Below are 21,958 nucleotides of genomic sequence, written 5' to 3'. Positions count from 1 at the left end.
AATTTGACCTAAGGAAAATTTTTAGTTTTGAAAACCTGTGCCTTAATTAATGCTTAGGTTGAGAACAAAGGTTTTAACATCCAGCATAGCAGGGCTATCTTTATTCAAAAGCATCCTTCTGTTACCTTTTTAGAACTGAATTGGCATAACCTCTCTTCAATCCTAGCTGGGGATCTTGAGTTATTCTGTGAATTGTGATTTAATTATCTCAATCTTCAGGATGGTTGCTTCTCTTTGATACCCAGGAGACAGACTATGGATGAGGTGTGGGGGCAGGGATTCATCTTACAGTACGGGAAGGGAGTGTTTTCAGAGTAATGTTCCTGATTGTTTTTGCGTTTGATAATCAGTTGAGATATACTTCTGTAATCCTTGGAAAGGTCATGTCTCTGGTACCAAGTGTTCTTATCTATTTCAATTGCTTTGTCCCTTTGTTCAGTTTGTGATGTTTTTGTTCTTGTCAGCTAAAATGCTGGTTATAAATATGAAGTAGCTGGCTGAACTGCTGTGATGGCATTGCGGTTGGTTTGTGCTTTCCCCCCAATTGTAACTGAATACAGCAGCAGAGACATAGATATGAAAAATACAAGCCATATAAAATGTTGAAGGAATTTTGTTTTCTCTCCTAAAGGTATTTTCATGATAAGTTTTTTCTTTGTATACAGAGAAAACAGGGTGTGTAATTTATGACATTAAAAAGTGTTTAGCGTTGCAGACTTGTCTGTTTAGAAAACGCAGAGGGAAAGCATTTTAAAGCATACTGTGCACCTTTTACCAATGTGATGATCTCCATCACAGTTCTACTGTTTGTCATGTTTGGAAATCTGGTTAGCCCCTTACAAGTGTTAACAAAATTCAGAAATGCTGATTATTTATATTGTGATGTATGTGAGGTTTATAGTCTAGTAGAGGATATAGAAGTTTTACACATACAAGATATTCTTTTTGGGGCTATTATATAAGCATGTAAACATGTCTGTATTTTTGTGTACTGAAGTATAGTTGTTTTACATAAACTGCCACATTTAATCTTTATAACTACTCAGTCACAGAATTATCTTCATCTTCTTTTATAGGTGAGGAAGTTTACATTTTGAGGTTTGCCATTAGTAACAAACTAACAAAGTGATGAAGCGCAGGCCAGTCAGACTGCAGAGCTCTTTCTGCTGCTGCCTTAGTAGCTGAGATGAAAACATTTTACCAGTTACTTGAGGTTACGAAAAGGGATGCCGGCATGCCAATGGGAGTGAACAGGAGGCGCCAAAGTGTGCGGGATGTAATAGCTAATCTAAAGTTCAGTTCTGATGCATATAATTCTGTTCAGTATAAGAGTTCGAATGTGTGATTTATGAAAATAAATCACTTTACTCTAGTTTTAAAAAATTATTATTATAAACATATTTAGTTTCCATTAATGACCCTTCATAACTTGCTGTACTTTTTCCTGGAGTGGGCAATAACTACAGTGTGCAACTCCTGCTAATATTGCATCCAGTTTACATTTATTTATTTTTTTTTAAAGATTTATTTTTATTATTTTTTCATTGGAAAGGCGGTTATACAGAGAGGAGAGACAGAGAGGAAGATCTTCCGTCCGATGATTCACTCCCCAAGTGAGCGCAACGGGCCGATACCATGCCGCTCCTAAGCCAGGAGCCTCTTGCGGGTCTCCCACAGGGTGCAGGTTCCCAAAGCTTTGGGCTGTCCTCGACTGCTTTCCCGGGCCACAGGCAGGGAGCTGGAAGGGAAGCGGGGCTGCCGGGATTAGAACCGGTGCCCATATGGGATCCCGGGCGTGCTAGGCGAGGACCTTTAACCACTTGCGCCACCGCGCCGGGCCTAGTTTACATTTATTTATTAAGATAATTGTTAATCCTCAAAATTCTTTCCTCCTCATTGCCGTGTACAGAAATTCAGCTGGGGTCCAGCTACACAATAGGCAACTAGAAGTCATTTTTTCAGAAGATTGAATAGGTAAAAGATTTACATGATGCATTGGTAAAATACATATGTAACTTCATACTTTTTTATGTTTTAACTTCCATTTTTAATTATTTTTTTAATTGGAAAGGCTAATTTGTAGAGAGAATGAGAGACACAGAAAAATTTCCGTCTGCTGGCTCACCCCCAAGTAGCCACAGTGGCTGGAACTGAGCTGATCTGAAAGCCAGGAGCAAGGAGCTTCTTCAAGGTCTCATGCATGGATGTAGGGTCCCACGGCCTTGGACTGTCCTCCACTGCCCTCCCACGCCATAAAAAGGGAACTAGATTGGAAGGGGAAAAGCCAGGGCATGAATGGCACCATGTGGGATTCTGGTGCTTGGAGATGGAGGATTAGCCAGTTGAGCCATCATGTTGGCCCCTAACTTCATAATGTTTTTGTTGTTGTTGTTTAAGTTTTATTTACTTATCTGAAAGAGTTTCACAGAACGAGAGAGAATGGAGGAGGAAGAGGAGGTGAAAGGTTTTTATTTGTTGGTTTAGTGGCCCCATTGGCCAGAGTTGGACTGTTCCAGGGCCAGGAGATTCTTCTGGATCTGCCACATAGGTGCAGGGGCTCAAGGGCTTTAGAGATGTGTTGCATTCTCAGGCATGTTTGTGGGGACGAGGATCAGAAGTGAACAGCCAGGACTCAGACTGGCATCTCATCATGCCAGCATCACAGGCAGCACTTTACCACTGTCACAGTGCTAGCCCTAGTATCTTCATACTTTCTGACACCGAAAGATTATCATGGGACTAGAATTATTCACCTGAAATTTTGTTTTTCTGAGAGGCAGATAGAGCTCCCATACGCTGATTAACTCCCCAAATGCCAGAAATAGCTGGACTGAGGCCAAAACTGGGAGTAGGCGATTCAGTTTGTGTCTCCGGTGTGGGTGGTAAGGAATGGGGTTCTTGAGCCATCTTCTCTGCTTCCTATATTTGCTTCTAGAATTTTATGATTTCACATTTTACTTTTAAGCATGTTATAGTTATTGATGTAGTTTTATAATTAGTACAGGTATATATTGAGGCATTTTTTTAACATATGGATCTCCAGATGCACGATTTGTTGAAAAAAAAAACTCATTTTTTTCTATTGAATTGATTTTCAACAACTGTGCAAAAAGCATTTGTGCATATTGTAATACTTCAACAAATTTGCAGAAAATGGAAAGAAGTTATTTTTTATACAAAAGTTTTCAACCATGCCTATAATGAAATATTTAAAAGTTTACAGAAAATACATATCATGTAAAAACTATGCATGGATTTCAAAATATTTTTATACCAACTGCTTTAACTCCATGTCAGTCAGTTTTCTCATAGACTTTAAATGAATTTGCTTAAGAGGTGAAGAGGAAGTGACAGAGACCTATCAACTGCTGATTCCCTGCACTAATACCTGCAGTGGCCCGGGCCAGTCTGAGCCCCATGTGAGTGGCAGTCCTTTCAGCTTTTGTTGCTGTCTCTCAGAGTCTTCATTAGCAGAACTCTGTAGTCAGGGGTAGACTGACAAACCCCGGGTGCTCTGGCTGTGTTAAGCATGTGAACCACAAGACAAAATGCCTCCCCTTCCATGAACTTTTTGAAGTGTGTGTGTGTGTGTGTGTGTGTGTGGTGGCAAGGAGAGAGGGCGGTCTTTGTTCTGGTTATCTGTTATTTATATCACAAATACATACCAAATGTCACATTATCTGACTACTGTAGCTTTATAGTAAGTCTTAAAATCAGGTAGTGTTTATCTTGCAACTTTTTCCATTTTTTTCCCCAAAAATGATGCTCTTTTGTATTTATGTATGTATTTTCAGTAGTTTGTCAGTTTTTGTTGAAAGTTCTTTGAAATTTTTGTTGGACTTTTGAATCTGTAAATCAGTTTGGGTATAAGTGGAATCTTAGTAATACTGAATCGCTGTGAACAGGTTGTGTCTTTCTAGTTAGGATTAGTACCTTTTAGCTATTGTTTATTTACTTATGAGGGAGACAGAGCCAGCAAAGAGGGACAGAGTGTTGGAGAGCAAGAGTGCTGCTGTATGATTCATTACAAAATGCCTGCCAGAGCCAGGGCTGGACTGAACTGGGCTGAAGGTGGGAACTAGGAACTTGATCCAGGGCTCCCACGAATGTGGCACAAACCCTTCTCTGAACCATCGTAGTTGCCTTCCAGGATCTTCATTACCAAGAAGTTGGAGTCTGGAGCTGGAGCCTAGGATGCCAACATGGTTATAGTATAGTTGTCTTTTTTTTTTTTTTTTAAAGATTTATTTGTTTTAATTGGAAAGGTAGATATAGAGAGGAGGAGAGACAGAGAGGAAGATCTTCTGTCCGATGATTCACTCCACAAGAGAGCTCAAAGGCCGGTGCTGCGCCAATCCGAAGCCAGGAGCCAGGAACTTGTTTCCAGGTCTCCCACGAGGGTGCAGGGCCCAAAGGCTTTGGGCTGTCCTCAGCTGCTTTCCCAGGCCACAAGCAGGGAGCTGGATGGGATATGGGGCTGCCGGGATTAGAACCAGTGGTCATATGGGATCCTGGGGTGCGTTCAAGGCGAGGACTTGAGCCGCTAGGCTATTGTGCTGGGCCGGATTGTAGTTTTCTTAATCAACATCCTAACTGTTAGACTAACCTCTTGCCTTTCAGCCATATGTTTTGTTTTTCATTTTACAAATCTTGCACATAGTTAGTCATATTTATCTAAGCATTTAATATTTTTGATGCAATAAAAAGTATTTTTAAATTTTTAATGTCTGCTTGATTATTGCCAGTACAAACTGTAGAAATAAAACTTTATTGATTTCGAATGGCTTTTTTGTTGCATCCATAGGATTTTTTTTTTTGCATAAATCCTTATACAGTCTGTAAATAAAGACAGTGTATTCTTTTTTTTCTAACCTGCATACTTCTATTTATTTTTCTTTCCTTGTTGCCCTGGCTAGCCTAGTATAGTGTTGAGTAAAAGTGATTGTCAGAGGCAGCCCCGTCCTGCTTCTGTCCTCAGTGAGGAAACAGTTAGGTTTTTTTTTCTTTCCTTTTCCTTTCTCTTCTCTCCTCTCTGAAAATCTGCCTTTCCAGTCAAAATAAACAAACAAAAAACAACTATATAAAGGAAAAAGGTAATGAGTTAGTATATAGTGTGTGAACCAAGGGATAAAAGATACTTGTCTCAAAAATAAGTGAATTAATTTTATTAACTTAATAAGTAAATTAATTTTATTACAAAGTAAACTGTTTATTGAGTACTGTATGCAAAAATTTCAGATTGTGTCTGTTGGGGACACAAAAATAAGACTAGAGCCCTGTGTGATAACCTAGTGGCTTAGTCCACATCTTGCATGCACCGGGATCCCATACGGATGCTGGTTCCTATCTCAGCAACCCCGCTTTCCATCCAGCTCCCGGCTTGTGGCCTAGGAAAGCAGTAGAGGATGGCCCAAAACTTTGGGACCCTTTTGTACCCATGTGGGAGACTCGGAAGAAGCTCCTGGATTCTGGCTTTGAATCGGCTCAGCTCTGGTCATTTTGGCCACTTGGGGAGTGAACCAGCAGACAGAAGACCTTTCTGTCTGCCTCTCCTTCTCTCTAAACCTGCCTTACAATAAAAATAAATAAATCTTAAAAAAAAAAAAAGACTAGTTTTCCTCTAAGGAAACACTAGTATTATTGAATGAGATGGGAGTAGCATTTGTTAAATGGATTTTGTTGAAAAACTTGTTAAAATGGAATTAAGATACAGGTTTATTTTGGCACAGAAAATTTTGATATAATAGTCTTTTTATAACATGGATTTTTAAGAAGATTTTATTTATTGGAAAGGTATGTTTACAACGATGAAAAGACAGAAAGATCTGTCCACTGGTTCACTTTTCCAAATGGCTGCAATGGCAGAAACTGACCTGGTCTGAAGTGAGGAGCCAGGAGCTTCCTCAGGGTCTTTCAGGCTAGTACTGGGTCCCAAGGGCTTGGGTCATCCTCTGCTGCTTTCTCAGGCTGAAACCAGATCAAAAGCGGAGCAGCCAGGACACTAACCAGTGGCCATTTGGGATGCCCACACTTGCAGGTGGAGGATTAGCCTGTTGAGCCACTGTGCTGACTTTGTAGCTTATTTTCAAATTTTAAAAGTTACAATGTTAGCAGTGTATGTGCTAGTGATGATTGCATTGTGCCAACTTTTGTAGGGTACAGTGCACTTTCAATTTTAACATTTTTAAACATTTCTCTAACATTTTATCTGACACAGTTTAATGTTTATCTTTTTAAATACTTCTCTAGCGTGTTTTGAGTGTTTTTATTTTTGTAAGACATAGGAGTTAAGAACAAGATTCTAGAGCTGTATGGTCTGGTTTCGTAATCTAATGTCTCTGCTTAGTGTCAGATCTTGTGAAAATTTCTTGATTTTTTTCTGTCTTAGTCCTCCCAACTGTACAAGTATAATAGGAATAATAATGGTTACTGAGTATTAAAGGAGTTCATGTAGTCCATGTATGTAATGCACTTAAAATAGTGGCATATGTTAAGTGCACAGAGTTAACTGTTAGCATTTCTTTTTTTCTGTTGCTGTTACTTTTGCCAGTGTTCCGGAAACCTGTGTGTTTTATGGCAGAGTGTGAGGTCACATTATTTTCTGTATTGGGAAATGATAGTTGCTGTTTTTGTCATCTCTACTTTACCTCTAGCTGTATCCTAAGTCTGGAATTTATCAGTATGTTTTTGTTTCTTTTGTTTTTTTGCTTTTAATGCTTTTAATGCTTTTTAGTTTTCATCTCCTCTTGCTATTCTGGACTCTGTAGCATCCCCTACTCCCTTGCTTTGTCCACACACCTGGACATTTCCCCTCCAAATTGTGGGTAGTCGGATCTGCATTTTGTGTCTGTGATCCTTACTACAAGAAACCATTTCCTGTTCAGTCTACCACAACTTTTCTTGGTATCTATCCAGAATTGAACAGATTTGGTAAGTATTATTTTTTGTTAGTGGTTTATAGTCATAATCACTGTGAGGGGAGATGGATTTTCCATTTTTTGTTTTTGTCTTTAATGTTGAGGAAGTAAAATTAATTTTCTTCCATCTCTACCTGTAATTGAAAGAATGAAGGATTTACTTTTCAGAGGGAAACATGTTCTTGCTTAGATGTGTTAACTGAATTCTTCAAATTCAATTTGGAGGTGTTTTCTGTAGGATTGAAGATCTTCTATAATTAGTTTATATTGACACATCTGTTCCTGAAATTATAAAAAGGTTATGAATGTCTTTTTTTAAAACTATTAAACCTTTGTAGTTACATTAAGTCTAGTTTTTTTGAGTGTCACTCATAGGAAAACTTTTGATTAAACGTAAAAAAGTCATGCAATGTTGTTGAAAGGTAATAACCTAGAGGTTTGAGAGCACGGGCTGTAGTTAGACTATGAGGTTTTTGTATCTAAGCTCCTTCGTTGGGTAACTTGTAGTTACTTCCCTCAACCTCACATTTCTCTTTTATAAAATTAAGCTTAAAAATATCTCTCAATTGCTGTTTGATAAATGAGCCAATACATATAAAATACTTAAAACAGAGACTGTAAGTATGCTAGTAAAACAACTGAAATTTTAGCCACTGGAATCTTAAGCTTAATTGTTAATCTTTTTTTTTTTTTTTTTAAGATTTATATACTTTTATTACAAAGTCAGATATACAGAGAGGAGGCGAGACAGAGAGGAAGATCTTCTGTCCGATGATTCACTCCGCAAGTGAGCTCAAAGGCCTGTGCTGTGCCGATACGGAGCCAGGAGCCAGGAACTTCCTCCAGGTCTCCCAGGCCTCGACTGCTTTCCCAGGCCACAAGCAAGGAGCTGGATGGGAAGTGGAGCTACCGGGACCAGAACTGGTGCCATATGGGATCCTGGGGTGCGTTCAAGGCAAGGACTTGAGCCGCTAGGCCATGGCACTGGTCCTACTCATTGTTTCTATAATGAACTGCATATATTTGGAACAATTTGCCCAATATAATTTTTGACTAGTAAATGCAACTGGAAGCTTTTGAATTTTCTTCATCTAACCTCTTTTCCCAAAATGAGTGTTTTTCAGTGAGGCAAACCCTAGGAAATATGGAACAACTTTCCATATTGTTTCTTCACATCTGTAGTTTGTTTATCTTAGCAGTACATCTCTATATATGAATTCAGCAGAATGCATTTTCTCATAAGAGTTAAGGAATCTGGGTGTGGCATGATAGTATAGTGGTTAAGGTCCACACCTTGAATGTGCCAGGATCCCATATGGCGTTGGTTCTAGTCCTGGCAACCCTGCTTCCCATCCAGCTCCCTGCCTGTGGCCTGGGAAAGCGGTGGAGGACAGCCCAAAGCCTTGGGACCCTGCACCCGTGTGGGATACTTGGAAAGAAGTTTCTGGCTCCTGGCTTTGGATTGGCACAGCACCAGCCATTACGGCAACTTAGGGAGTGAATCCATCAGAGGGAAGATCTTCCTCTCTGTCTCTCCTCCTCTCTGTACATCTGCTTTTTCAATAAAAATACTTAAATCTTTAAAAAACATTAAGGAATCTTTGTTCTGATGACGAGCCCAATTAAATTTGGGTTAAAACACTGATAGAAACTTAATCTGGGTTGTCTGAATGGGGAAGCTGGCTGTTCACCATCCTCTACATTGCCAGGGTAAAACTTTTTCAGCAACTAAATAGCTCTATCTAGCAGGGTCTTCCTGCTTCTAGCAGTGGAACAGTACAAAGGCCACATTGAGCAGAACTGCTGGGGGAAACCCTTTCTCCTTCTCTGGCCTGTAAATGCTGTTCTGTCTCTGAAAAGCCCTGACATCAGCTCTTGGAAAAATCCAAATGCTTGTGTCAGAACAGGGCTAAACACTTGCCTGGGCAGAGTCTAATGCTTGAACTGTGGTTGCGTTTACCAAATGTTTCAGTGAAGTTACGCTGAAAATAATACAAAATCTTTGAGTTTCAAACATTATCTGAAGAAATTAGCATGGGAAGGACACCTTAGCAGCTATCTCCCATTTTACCAGTTTCTCTCTATTCTTTTTCATAGTGAGGAATAATGGCTTGAGAGCTGAGGGGGAGAGAGACTCAATATTTACCAAGTGTACATAGTGTTCTCTGCATAGTAGATGTGTCATGAATATTTTATATTTGGTGTAAAATGCACTGTTATTGCAAGCACAGATGGAACTTGACTTACCAATGTTCATATACCTGGAGTGTGAAGTTATTCATTCATCAACATGTTTTTTTTCTTTCAATGTATTTTTATTAAGCACTATATAACACATTACATAATACATTACATAGCCTTCTAGCAGGGGTAGAGGACCCTAATTGAGTTGAATTTCAATAGTTGGGAAAATGCTTCTTTAATGAGTGTTCTTCAAATCCTTTGTGAAATTGTGACAATTTTTAAAAAAGAGATTTATTTATTGCTTTATTGGAAAGGCAGCTATACGGACAGGAGGAGAGATAGGAAGATCTTCCCCATCTGATGGTTCACTCCCCAAGTGGCCACAATGGCTCGAGATGAGCCAATCCGAAGCCAGGTCTTCCAGGTCTCGCACACGTGTGTAGGGTCCCAAAGCTTTGGGCCATCCTCCACTGCTTTCCCAGACTACAACCTGGAAGCCAGATGGAAAGCAGGGCCAGTGGGACACAAACTGGCACCCATATGGGATCCTGGCACATTCAAGGTGAGGACTTTAGCCAATAGGCTGTTGTGCTGGGCCCATGATGACTTTATTTTTTTTTTTTTAAGATTTATTTTTATTGGAGAAGCAAATCAGATTTACGGAGAGAAGGATAGAGAAAGATCTTCTGTCTGCTAACTAACTCCCCAAATGGCAACAATGACTAGAGCTGAGCTGATCCAAAGGAGACTCTTTAGGTCTGCCACACGAGTGCAGGGTCCCAAGACTTTGGACCATCTTTTACTGCTTCCCAGACCACACGCAAGGAGCAGGAAGGGAAGTGGAGCAGCTGGGACATGAACTGCCATCCTTAGGGGATCCTGGCAAATGCAAGGTAAAAATTTAGCCATTGAGCTATCAGACTATGCCCACACAGTGACGATTAACTCCAGAGGGTGTCTTTCTTTTTCCATCAAACTCCATTAATAATATAAATGGGCAATTCTTTTTTCTTGTGCCCGTTACTGAACTTGAGACTGTATGCACTTGCCATTCCAGTAATGTTCAACCACAAAGCAATGATGGTGACTCTGGACAGAATCTCAAATCACATCTCAGCACAGTTACCTAAGTCAAAACACGACTTCTAGGCCTCTAAATGTGACTGGGCTGTGGCTCCTTTCAAACACAAATCAGATGATGGTACAAAACTCTCCAGTGGTTTTGCATTATTTACAAATTACCATGGCTTGCATTCTGAAATTCAGAAGCCCTTATGAACTTCTGTTGATCTCATCTCAGTTCTACCCTCCTGTGGTTCACTCTAGAATTGGGTTCCCATGCATTTTCTGTTTCTCAGATAAGCCAAGCTACTCATGCTCTTTGTCCCTGGTGCTAGCTGTCTCATTTGCCTTAACTCTCTGGTTCCAGATCTTCACGGGCTTGCTCACTTAACCCGGTTAGTTACTTTTACTTTTCTCATAGCACATATCACTGTTTGAAATTCTTTAGTAGGACTACTTGTCTGCAGAGAATCTGTTGTCTTCCTGAAGAGTGTAAGCATCTTGCAGGCAATGGCAGTGTCTGTTCACTGATATAATCGACACTCTTTGGAAAATTTGGTATTCCTATAACTTGATATGTATTTGGCTGCCTGTAGCAAGAAACCTGTGTCAAATTGATTTTGGCAGTAACACGTTTGCTGGTTCACGTAGGAAATCTGGAGGTAGGTGATAGGGTTTTTGGTTTTGTGGTTTAAGTATGTGAAGGACTCAGATGTTCACAGCTCTCCACATTTGTCATTAAGCTTAGCTTCATCTGAAAGCAGTCCTATAGGGGTAAATTGCTAAATAACAGTCAAGACTGCCTGACTTCTACTTCATATGCAGTAGAAGAGGAAGAAATTTCATATGGCTGTTTCTCATTCTCTTTTTAACAATTTGTTTATGTTTGAAAGGCAGATTATTATAGAGAGGAGAGACAGATATATAGATCTTTAATCTGTTGGCTCTCTCCCCCAAATGGCCACAATGGCTGGAACTGAGCCAATCTGAAGCCAGGAGCTAGAAGCTTCTTCCTGGTCTCCCAAATGGGTATAGGGTCCCAAGGAACCTGAATTGTGCTGTGCTTTCTCAGTCCGTAGGCAGGGAGCTGGATGGGAAGTGAAGCAGCCAGGATTAGATCTGACACCTGTATGGAGTGCTGGCACTGCAGGCAGAGGATTAACCTGTTGAATCACTTGTCCCAATTAGGCTGTTCCTTTCTCTCTTTTTTTTTAAGATTTATTTTTATTTTTATTGAAAAGTAATCTTAAGCTTAATTGTTAATCAGTTTTTTTTTTTTTAAGATTTATATACTTTTATTACAAAGTCAGATATACAAAGAGGAGGCGAGACAGAGAGGAAGATCTTCTGTCCGATGATTCACTCCGCAAGTGAGCTCAAAGGCCTGTGCTGTGCCGATACGGAGCCAGGAGCCAGGAACTTCCTCCAGGTCTCCCACGTGGGTGCAGGATCCCAAAGCTTTGGGCCGTCCATGACTGCTTTCCCAGGCCACAAGCAAGGAGCTGGATGGGAAGTGGAGCTGCCGGGATTAGAACCGGCGCCTATGTGGGATCCTGGCGCATTCAAGGCAAGGACTTGAGCCGCTAGGCCATGGCGCTGGCCCAAGGCTGTTTCTTAAGAGTAAGGACATAGGACCCACTGCAGTGGCTCAATTGGCTGATCCTCTCCCTTAAAACATTAGGATCTCCTATAGGTGCTGGTTTGTCCTGGCTGTTCCACTTCCCATCCAGCTCCCTGCTTATGGCTTGGGAAAAGAAAACAGTGGAGAATGGCCCCAAAGCCTTGGGACTTTGTGCCTGCATGGGAGATCTGGAGAAGACTTCTGGCTCCTGGCTTTAGATCAGCTCAGCTCCAGCTTTTGTGGCCACTTGGAGAATGTACTGGTGGATGATCTGTCTGTTTCTTCTCTCTTAGGTCTAGATTTTCAATAAAAAGTAAATAAATCGTTTTTTTTTTAAAGTAAGGAAATCGTTTCACATGTGCTTCCAGTGAACTTAATTTGTATTCTCGTTGCTTCTTTCTAAACCATTTATCCAAGAATGAATTGTCATTAGGCCAGAAAGTTTCCTGACTATCATTACAGATTGGATCCACTTCCCCTGAATCATTTTGGGCTCTTGGAAAATAGTAGATAATTGAATGAAAGCATAGAGGTTTTTCTTTTTGTTTGTTTTTAAAGAAAAGCTGTTTCTAGATATGGAGTAGCTCATATCCTTTTTCATTTTCAGTAAGTGTTTATTGAATGAATTCATTTAGTAAACATATTGATATATCAAGTTTGTGCTAAACAGTACTATTTGAATGAGAATATAGACTCAAGTGGAATATGGTCCTTGACTTCAGATGATTTATAATGAGTCAGACAAGTTAACAGAATATTAAAATTGTTTTTAAAGTCAGTGACCTGATTGAAGTTACTTAATCCAAAAGTAGGCAGCTAAAAAAGAAAAAAGAAAGATAAACAGAGGAGACAAAAAATAAGAAAATTGCCGGATGATATACTTAAACCTGCCACATCACTAACCACACTGAAGGCATAAGGGGCCATTATGGTGTTGGGACTGGTGGCTAAGGTGCTTGCTTCCCATAGCAGGGACTATAGTATTCTCAAAATAGATTGATAAATATGGAGAGGTTATTATTTTTTTTTTAAAGTGCAATACACTTTAGCCAAGGACAGAATGGCCTTTTCAACAAATGGTCAGGAATGGTTAAATGTTCACATGCAAAGAAGTGAATGCACCTTATGCCTTTTGTAAAAATTAGTATGATATATTATAGACCTAAAAATGTAGTAGAAATCATAAAACTTTTACAAGAAAATATAGGGAAGAAAGTTTTTGTGATTTTGGGTTGGGGAAAGATTTCTTTCAACACCAAAAATGTTCGTGAAGACTCAATTTCTAAGTGAGAGCACACACAAGTTCTGGGAATTAGGCTTTCAGATATGCTTGAGGGAGACGCAGTTCAACCCTTGACTAAGGGAGTGGTTCACAAGTTAGGATGCTTTGTGTTTACAGGAAATGGTCGACTTATATGCACATAGTGTTTTTTACATATTGTGTAAGAAATGCATCTTTCATATTCATATTGACTGTCTTCACATGTATTGATGTGATTAATAAAAATTCATCTGAAAATATTCTGAATTTGTTGTCACTTTTTGACATTTATTCAGCTTGTGGATATTATACCTGTAACTGCTAAAATGGAGATATCTGATTTTCTTTGTTTTGTTTTTACTTTGAGCAGGACTATGGGAGAAAAGCTTTGTTATTCATGTTGTGCTCTACTTTGTCTTAGAAAGTCTGTTGCCAAAATATTCCAACCAGCTTCTGCTGTTGTCTCTTTTTATTAAGGTTAGACATAAGTCCTGAGAATTGAGCCAGGAACCAGTGTGCTCTCTCTTGTGTTTACTGAGTGCCCACACAACTTGTCATAGTTCTAGTCCAAACTCCTGTGTGGATTTCTTACTGTAAATAGAAGCCCAATGGGGCCCGGCCGGCGCGGTGGCACAGTGGTTAAGGTCCTCGCCTTGCACGCCCAGGATCCCATATGGGTGCCGGTTCTATCCCGGCAGCCCAGCTTCCCAGCTTCCCTTCCAGCTCCTGCCTGTGGCCTGGGAAAGCAGTCGAGGACGGCCCAAAGCTTTGGGACCCTGCACCCGCGTCGGAGACCCGGAAGAGGCTCCTGGCTTAGGAGCGGCATAGCATCGACCGTTGCGCTCACTTGGGGCAGTGAATCATCGGACGGAAGATCTTCCTCTCTGTCTCTCCTCTCTGTATATCCACCTTTCCAATAAAAAAATAATAGAAATAAATCTTTAAAAATAAATAAATAAATAAAAGCCCAATGAAGAAATCAGGGGAAGTGTAGGTGCTGAGTTACAAGGAGTTACAAGGGTGTTTGTGGCAACATTTAATGTGATGAAAATTTAGACCATTCCAGATACTTATAAAAAGGAGGACAGGTTAAAATAATGAAATAACTTATCACAGGATGCTTTTCATCTGCTGTTAAATTTTTAATTTAAAAAATATTAGCACCAGGCAGCTTCATGTGTTAAGTACACTTTAGGCTCTAGGGGAGAAAGTGGAAGTGAGTGTCAGTGAGTCATAAAATGTATTAAACTTTGTAGACAGGGATTCCCAGTTCTGGGAGTATGTAAGAAGGATGTCAGACTATTTAAAATAATCCCTTCCTTCTTGTCTTCCAGATTCAGTGCTGCTGTCAGCTGTTATTATCACTAAGAATGTACACACCCCAGTTCTGATTCTTTTGTTTTGGATTGAGAAAAACTTTTATAGAAACAGCATATATAAGATTAATTTTCTCACATAAAATCAGAATTTCTTTTCCTTTCTATATGACGGTTTAAAAGTTAGGCCTATTCAGAGGCTGGCACAGTGAAATAGTAGGCTAATCCTTCACCTGTAGCTCTGGCATCCCATATAGGCATTGGTTCTAGTTCCAGCTGCTCTACTTCTGATCCAGCTCCCTACTAATGACCTGGGAAAGTAGTGGAGAATTGTCCAAGAGCTTGGTCCCCCGCACCACATGAGAGACACGGAAGAAGCTTCTGGTGTCTGGCTTTAGAGCAGCTCAGCTCTGGCTATTTTGGCCATTTGGGGAGTGAATCAGAGAATGGAAGCTCTCTTTCTCTGTATCTCGCTCTCTCTATAACTCTGATGTTCAAGTGAAAATAAAAGACCAGCACAACTCTGGTATCAAATCCTAAGTACCCCCAAATTTTGAAATTACTATCCCAGTTAGTATAGGCATAACATACCTTAAATATATATCAATTTGAATAAGAAGTAAAATTGAAATATGAATTCACATTAGTATTTTCTTGTCTTTTCTGTGTATCTGTTGTTGAGATTTGAACTTTTGTGTTTTCATGATGACATAGTTATATTTTGCTTTTAATGTAGGGGCTCCCTTAATCATTTCTTGTAGGGCTGGACTGGGGATGGTGTATTCTTTTAGGTGTTTTGTTTGTTTGTTATTGTTTTTTAAGATTTATTTTTTTATTTGAAAGGCAGAGTTGGAGAGAGGAGAGACTGAGAGATCTTCCATCCACTAGTCCGCTCTCTAAATGGCTTAAGTGGCTGGAACAGAGCAGATCCAAAGTCAGGAACCAGGAACTTCTTCCCGGTCTCCCACATTGGTACAAGACCCAGCAAATCAGAAGGGAGCATCCAGGACAGGAACCAGTGCCCATATGGACGCCAGTGTCACAGGTGGAGGCTTAGCCGCAGCACTGGCCATTTGTTCATTTTTTAAATTGACAGAATTTATTTTCTCTTCCTCTCTGAAGGATACTTTGGTGTCTGTAGCTATTCTCAGCTAGCAGGGTTTTGTTGTTTTTTCTTTCAGTGCTTTGAATGTTCATCCTGTTCTCTCCTGGACTGTGAGGTTTCTACCAAGAAACCTGCCATTGGTCTAATGAGGATTTGCTTATAAATGAATTGAAGGGATTTGATCGTTATCTCTTGCTATTTTTAGAATTGTTGGTCTTGTGTTTCTGATACTTTGAGTATGATATGCTTTGGAGAGGAACTTTTTTTAAAAATTGGTCTTAATATCCTTGAAAGCTAGAGTGCCTCTGTGTTGTCACAGCTTCATTAATTTAATTCTTTCTGTAAGTATTTAGTAAGATCCAGTTTTTCAGACTAATAAAGTTAAATAACAAAGATAAAAACTGAAATTTCCTACTGTTCCTTTTCTCTTTTAATTTTTTAGGATTTACTTATTTATTTTAATTACAAGGAGGGAAAAAGTTAGTGTTGGGGGGGATAGGTTGAGAGGGCAGAGATAACTATCTTTCACTTACTGGCTCACTCCCTAAATGAGTACAATCGCTGTGGCTGGGCCAGGCTGAAGCCAGGAGCCTCATGTGAGTACAGGGACCCAAATACTTGGGCCCTCTTTCATTGTTTCCCAGGGTGCATTAGCAGGGAGCTGTATCACAGTGGAGCAGCCAGCACTTGCCTGCTGGTGTTATAGATGTTGGCTTTGCTTTCTGTGCCCCATAGAGGAAAAGCACAGCTGTATGCTTTGGCAGATTTGTAGTCAGCAGGTTGTTCTAACACATACTCTTCAGTTTTTCTTACTTCACTTCAGAAAATATGAACATTTGATCTTAATATATTTTGTATGAAATGTTGGTGGAAAAATACTCATCTCTGATTAAGAAAACCCCCTCTCTATAGTATTATTTTTAGCCATGTATCCTGAAACAGGGACATGTGAAATGAGATTAAGGTTTGAATTACTATTAAAAAAAACATGTACTGTTCATACTTTTTATAAATCATGAGCCCATTTTGTAGCACTTATTACTTATATTTATTTAATGATGCCAGTATTTCTTCTATGAGCATGGATTTGATGGTTTGAGTGGTTTCTGATAGGATGAGGATTCCTGATTGAGTATTTTGAGGGCTTCATGCTTTTTTGTGGCAGTTTCTTTTAACAAGTTGTCTGAAATGGGTAGAGTCTAAAAAGAAACTGTATAAGCTAATAGTGATATTCATATTCTCAAAGGAAAGAAACCTTCACAGAAATAATCACAAAGATGACATTTTGTCAACCAGGAAATGAAAAGCCATTAATAGGTTATATTAATTGTGGACTGCTTTTCCTAGTTCAGCTGCAACCCATATTCAATGTATAATAGCTCTGGCAGAAGAAATTAAAATAATTTAGAAGAAATTTGCCATTTGATTTGCCAGAATGTGGCAAATTAGAGAACCTAGTTGGTCATGTGTTTAAACTCCTCAGTGAAAGTGGTGGTATACTAAGCTATATTTAAGAAGGTAATTTGAGATCTTGTCTTACAGAATCAGTTTTGGATTTGATGCTAGAAATGAGCTCCTTGGTTCTTGCTGTTCTGTGGTTTGTATTAAAATATTTGGAGGTTTAAGACTAATAATGCCATGAAAAATTCTCCGTGAGTCAGTGTGTCAGCTGCAGCTTCTACTTGAGAGGCCTTCTGCTGCAACTAGAGTTTCATTGCCAGCTCTGGCAACCGTGCTTCATTAGCATCTGTGTACTAGTGACAGCATACACTGGAGAGACTTTGGTATTCTAGGTCATGTTCAGACTGCTTTTTATATTATTTTTTCCATTTCCATAATTTTAATCCTTTTGTGTTATTTCTCTTGTATTATGTTTGTTAGTTTGTGAAAAATGTTCTGAATACAATGCAAGCTGGTTAAAATTCATACTCATTTCAAATTCCTAGTATTATAGTCCATTTAAATTATTTTGTGGAAATGGGTAAATAAAAAAAACTTGATTTGCCATCCAACATACAGAATACCTTAATAATATTTTAAAGGTAATGAGGAAACAATGAACTTTTTTGTCTAATAAGTGATAGGTATGATCAATACAGTTGCACTAGGTTTGGAGAAAATAATTTGTTAGGAAAACTGGAAATGTAGGTTGTAAGCTTATGTTTTTTCTTATTGCAGCAGCTGGGAAGTTTGCTAATTTGAGTATTTAATGTGGTATAGCTTGTTGAGTTAGATCTGGTTTTACCATTGGCTTTGAATTATTGATTTTCTATGTGTTTTACTGAACTAAATAGCTTGCTATTTGGGTGGACATTTAGCCCTAATGGTTAGGGTGTAGTTGTTTCATGTGGAGTATTTGAGTTCAGTGTCCTCCTCTGGCTCCAACTTCCTGCTACTTACTAGAAGTCTTAGGATGCAGTAGTGATGGCTCACGTAATTGGGCTCCTGCACCTGTCTGACAGCTGTGGATTGAGTTCTTGACTCTTGGTTTTGGCCTTGGGCCCAGCCCTCGCCATTATGAGTATATGGAAAGTGAGCCAGTGGGTGGGAGCTCCCTTTCTCTGTATCTGTGTATGCCTCTCAATAACATTTTAAAAACTTTACTCTGAACATTACTGTCCTTAAAAAAATTTTTTTTAAAGATTTATTTATTTGAAAGGCAAATTTACAGACAGAAGGAGAGACAAAGGATTTTTCGATCCTGGTTCACTCCCCAACTGGCTTCAAAGGCTGGAGTTGAGCCAAAATCAGAAGCCAGGAAATTCTTCTGGGTCTCCCGCATGGGTACAGAGGCATAAGGACTTGAGCCACCTTCTGCTACTTTCCCAGTCCATAAACAAGGAGCCGAACTGGAAGTGGTGCCAACACTGACTAGAACCAGTATCCTAGGGATGCTGACACTGCAAGTGGAGGATTAGTATGTTGAGTCACCACACCAACCGCTTTAAAAATTTATTTACTTAATTGTTTCAGAGGTAGAGAAACAGAAAGAGAAATAACTCCTCAGATGCCTGCAACAGCTGGGATCAGATTAGGCCAAACCCCAAAGCCAGGGCATTACTCAGGTCTTCCATTTGGGGTGGCAGGTATGCAGCTACCTGCTGCCTTCCAGGGTCTTTGTTAGCAGGCAGCCAGAATTCATAGTGGAGTTGAAAGTTGAGCCCAGACACCCTACTGTGAGATTTGTCTGTCTTCATCTCTACATTGAATGCCTAACTCATGAAGGTTGTTAGTCTCTGCATTTTTTTTTTCCTGTTTAGATAAAATTTGTGCCTCTAATGTTCAGGTTTATTTGTTTTTTATCTAATAGGCAATAATAGTTAAGTGGTACTGGTATTTAGTAGGTTGCAAAGATTGCAGGAGAGGGAGAGAGAATGAGAGAGAACTCTCCTATTCTCGGGTTCATTCCCCAAAAGATAAAACAAAACAGCCAGAGGTGAACTGACAGCCAGGAGCTTCTTCCAGATCTCCCATGAGGGTGCAGGAGCCTGAGGATTTGAGCCATCCTCTGCTGCTTTCCTAGGTCTTAAGCAGGGAACTGGATCAGAATTGGAGCAACCAGGATATGAGTCAGTGCCAGTATGGGATGCCAGCACTGCAAGGAAGGGGATTAGTCTGTTGAGCTGCCACGCTCATCCCAAGATGTCTGTTTTATAGAATGTGAGCACTTCAAGAGGTAGAGTAACTTACCCAAGTTCAGGGATGTATTAAATTGTGAACTTGGTTTTGCTTTGTTTTTTATTTTGCCTGAGGAGTTCCCTTCCCTCAAGGACTTGAAATTACTTGGAATTTTTATTAGTAATCATTGAAGCTATTTCCATTATACCATTCCCATTTCTGTTATTTATCAACAATTTATAAAGCAGTGAGTATCTTTAATTGTTATTTGGAGAGTTCTTTGTTAGTAGTTTGTCACTAGGGTCCATTACATAAAATGATAACTCCGTTTCTTGAATTCCAAGATGATGGAGTCCCATTATGTCCTAACTCCACATTATAGCATTGCTAAAATCAAGATACACTTTCCAAATGGAATTCTTGGTAGTAATTAATTTACCTGCTCTTATTGTTTGACTGCTAATAAAAATCTTGACTGCTGTCTTTTGTAGTTGATGTTTCTTGTAACTTCTTTCCCTTCATTTCAGCCATCCCTTACTAAGAAATAAATACCATCTAGAGTCTCAGACTTCTTATTATTACTAAACCTAGGGAAGAAAAAAGATACCTGATTCCCGAAAGTGGAGGGGGGAGATGTATAGTAATTAAAGTTTTTAAAAATTTCTTATATATCTGAAATTGAGGGAGAGAGAGAAGAAAGGAGAGGAGATCAGAAACATATTGAGATTATCCATCTGCTGACCTATCCTCTAAATGCTTGGTAACAGTAGGATCTTGGAACTCCATTGGATCCCCCATATGGGTGACAGGGGGCCAAACAGTTATCATTTGCTGTTTTCTACATGTGTTTTTAGCAGGAAGTTGAAATGGGAAGCAAAATTGAGACTGGAACCAGGCATTAGGTCATGGGATGTGAATGTTCAAAATGGGACTTGGTCACTGTACCTAAAACCTGTCCCAGTAATTAAGATTTGAATGTGATATCCTGTATCCTTCATATGATTGCAAAACATTTGTCCCTGAATATTGTCATGACTAGTGTTTTCTCACTAATCAGTAAAATAAAAATATAACTTTTTTTCCTGTGAACTTTTTGTTGTAAGTGAACAGCTAATATCACAAAACTTTGGTCATAATTTGCATTTTTTGAAAACATATTTATCTCTATTTGTAAGGCAGAATTACAGAGAGGAGACAAAGAAATCCTCCATCTTCTGGCCATCTCCCCAAGTGGTCTCATATGACTAAAGTTGAGCTGATCTGGAGCCACCTAGGAGTTTCCTCAGGGTGTCCCACAAAGGTGCTTTCCCAGGCCATAAACAGGGAGTTGGTTTGGAAGTCTAACAATCGGGGCAGGAACCAGCCTCCATATGGGATGTTGCCACCCCAGATGAAGGCTCAGCCTACACTGCCATGGCACCACTCTGTCATTTGCATTTTTTAAATCTAGAAGAAATTCTTTGTGGTAATCTTATTAGTTAAACCTGACCAAGATAAAGTTTTATTTTAGTATTTAATTATCAAGTCACATTCTCCTCTACAGTGTAGCAGCATTGGGAGAGGTGTGAAAACAGAAAAATTGAGGAAGTCTCTGTATGTTACAAACTTAAGCCTTAATAACATTATTTGAACTGACAAGGAAAAGATATTGTGAGGCAGTTAAATATGGATGTTTGGGTCTTTTTCTTTTAAGATTTATTTATTTTTATTGGAAAGGCAATTTACAGAGAGAAGGAGAGACGAGAGAGAAAGATCTCCCATCCACTGGTTCACTCCCCAAGTGGCCACAATGGCCAGAACTGAGATGATCTGAAGTCAGGATCTTCTTCCAAGTCTCCCACGTGGATGCAGTGTCCTAAGGCTTTGGGCTGTTCTCGACTGCTTTCCCAGGCCATAGGCGGGGAGCTAGATGAGAAATGGAGCAGCTGGAACAGGAACTGGTGCCATTATGGGATCCTGGTGCTTGCAAAGTGAGGACTTTAGCGACTAGGCTCCTGTGCCAGACCCTGCTTGAGCTTTTGATTTGGATTTCTGGAATTTACTTCTGTTTCATTTAGGAAATAAAGAAGGGCATCTAGTCTTGTCATCTCAGTGACTCCGATTTCTGATAAGCCTTTGTTTATTATGGTTTTTCTTTTTAAGATTTATTTATTTTTATTGCAAAATCAGATATACAGAGAGGAAGATCTTCCATCCGATGATTCACTCCTCAAGAGACGGCAACAGCTGGTTCTGAGCCAATCCAAAGCCAGGAGCCAGGAGCTCTTCCAGGTCTCTCACGTGGGTGCAGGGTCCGCCCTCGACTGCTTTCCCAGGCCACAAGCAGGGAGCTGAATGGAAAGTGGAACTGCCGGGATTAGAACCGGTGCCCATATGGGATCCTGGCGCTTTCAAGGCGAGGACTTTAGCCACTAGGCCACCGTGCCTGGACATATTATGGTTTTTCATAGTGGTGGTTTAACTTTGTCAAACATCTGAAAATAGACTACCAGTAGGTTGATGACTTATCTGCAGATAGGATTCTATTTTCCTATTTCCAGCTCTTTGATTAATCTGCATTTCAGTATTCAGTACATAATAGGGATATTAAAAACTAGTATTATTGTGGTGAATCTCCTAGCTAAAGCAGCATGAACTACTGAAATAGGAAAGTTCTTGATATTATATGTGTGCACACATATAAGTATTTGTTTTAAAAAATACATTTAAAGTGATGATTCTTGGCTTTCATCTTGTTTCAGATTTTTCATCTTTTTCTGACTTTTCCAGACCCATAGAAGCGAAAGAAGCTCAGGAAATGGGCTTACAATTACAGTTTATGAACTTCCTGGATTTTTTTTTTGAGATTTATTTTAATTGAAAGGCAGATATACA

At 39.5% G+C, this 21,958-nt stretch overlaps 1 protein-coding gene across 4 annotated transcripts in view; it reads left to right on the top strand.

Annotated features, from left to right (window-relative positions):
• The window catches only part of ARHGEF12 (Rho guanine nucleotide exchange factor 12), a 142,324-nt gene that overhangs the window by 34,994 nt on the left and 85,372 nt on the right, over nucleotides 1-21,958 (top strand). Inside the window, exon 1 of one of the 4 annotated variants that reach the window (XM_040976816.1) lies at nucleotides 6,906-6,930. The exons of the other annotated variants lie outside the window; for them this stretch is intronic. The gene's annotated coding sequence lies outside the window, so the exon portion shown is untranslated. Of the gene's footprint in view, nucleotides 1-6,905; nucleotides 6,931-21,958 lie in introns of those variants that run through there. 4 annotated transcript variants of the gene reach the window in all.

Source organism: Ochotona curzoniae, unplaced genomic scaffold (genome assembly GCF_017591425.1).
Source record: "Ochotona curzoniae isolate NIBS_2020 unplaced genomic scaffold, NIBS_Ocur_1.0 contig_2723, whole genome shotgun sequence".
NCBI lineage: Eukaryota > Metazoa > Chordata > Mammalia > Lagomorpha > Ochotonidae > Ochotona > Ochotona curzoniae.
Note: the sequence above shows the minus strand (reverse complement) of the source record. Positions and strands in the feature narration are given on the sequence as shown.